The sequence below is a fragment of the Orycteropus afer genome, unplaced genomic scaffold (genome assembly GCF_000298275.1).
Source record: "Orycteropus afer afer isolate SDZICR_OR568_19922 unplaced genomic scaffold, OryAfe1.0 scaffold00325, whole genome shotgun sequence".
NCBI lineage: Eukaryota > Metazoa > Chordata > Mammalia > Tubulidentata > Orycteropodidae > Orycteropus > Orycteropus afer.
In genome coordinates, this window is record NW_006921912.1 from 3,735,784 (window position 1) to 3,737,075 (window position 1,292).

A 1,292-nucleotide genomic window follows, 5' to 3' on the forward strand; every position below is an offset into this window, starting at 1 on the left:
GTAAGCTGGATTTAGAAGAGGTTATGGAATGAGGGATATCATTGCTGATGGCAGATGGATCTTGCTGAAAGCAGAGAATACCAGAAAGATGTTTACTTGTCTTGACTATGCAAAAGCATTTGATTGTGTGGATCATAACAAATTATGGATAACATTGAGAAGAATGGGAATTCCAGAACACTTAATTGTACTCATGAAGAACCTATACATAGAACAGGAGTCTGTCATTCAAACAGAATAAGGGGACACTGCATGGTTCAAAATCAAGAAGTGAGTGCATCAAAGTTGTATTCTTTCAGGATACATACTCAATCTATGGGAGTTCTGGTGGCATAGTGCTTAAGGCACTTGACTCCTAATCAGAAATTTGGTAGTTCAAATCCTCCAGCCACTCCTTGAAAGGAAGATTGGGGGATCTACTTCTGTAGTGATACTGCCTCAGAAACCCAAGGAGGGGTTGCTATGAGTCAAGGATGATACAACAGCACATAACAACAACATGCTGAGCAAATAAACTGAGAAGCTGGTCTATATGAAGAAGAAAGTAGCATTAGGATTTGAGGAAGACTCAGTAACAACCTGCAATATGGAGATGACACAACTTTCTTGCTGAAAGTGAGGATAACTTGAAGCACTTACTGAAGAAAATTGAAGACTACAGTCTGCAGTATGAATTACACCTCAACACAAGGAAAACAAAAATCCTCACAACTGGACCAATAAGCAGCATCATGATCAAGGGAGAAAAGTTTGAAGTTGTCATAGACTTCATATTACTTGTTTCTACAGTCAACACCAATGGAAGAAACAGTCCAAGACATCAGCCAATGTATTGCACTGGGCAAATCTGCTGCAAAAATCCTTTTTCAAGTGTTGAAGAGGAAAGATGTCTTCTTGAAGACTAAGGTGCGCCTAACCCAAGCCATAGTATTTTAATCACCTCATATGCATGTAACAGCTGGACAACGAATAAGAAAAACTGAAGAATATTTGGTGCTTTTGAGTTATGGATTGGCAAAGAATATTGAAATTACCATGGATTGCCAAAATAACTAACAAATTTGTCTTGTAAGAAGTGCAGCAGGAATGATCCTGGTAAATGAGAATGACTAGATTTAGTCTCACTTATTTTGGTCCTGTTGTCAGAAGAGACCATTCTCTGGAGAAGGATATCATGCTTGGTAAAGTGGAGAGTAAACGAAACATGGGAAGGCTTTCATTGAGATGGATTGACACAGTGGCCGCAATGATGGGCTCAGGTATAACAAGGATGGTGAGGATGGCACAGGACA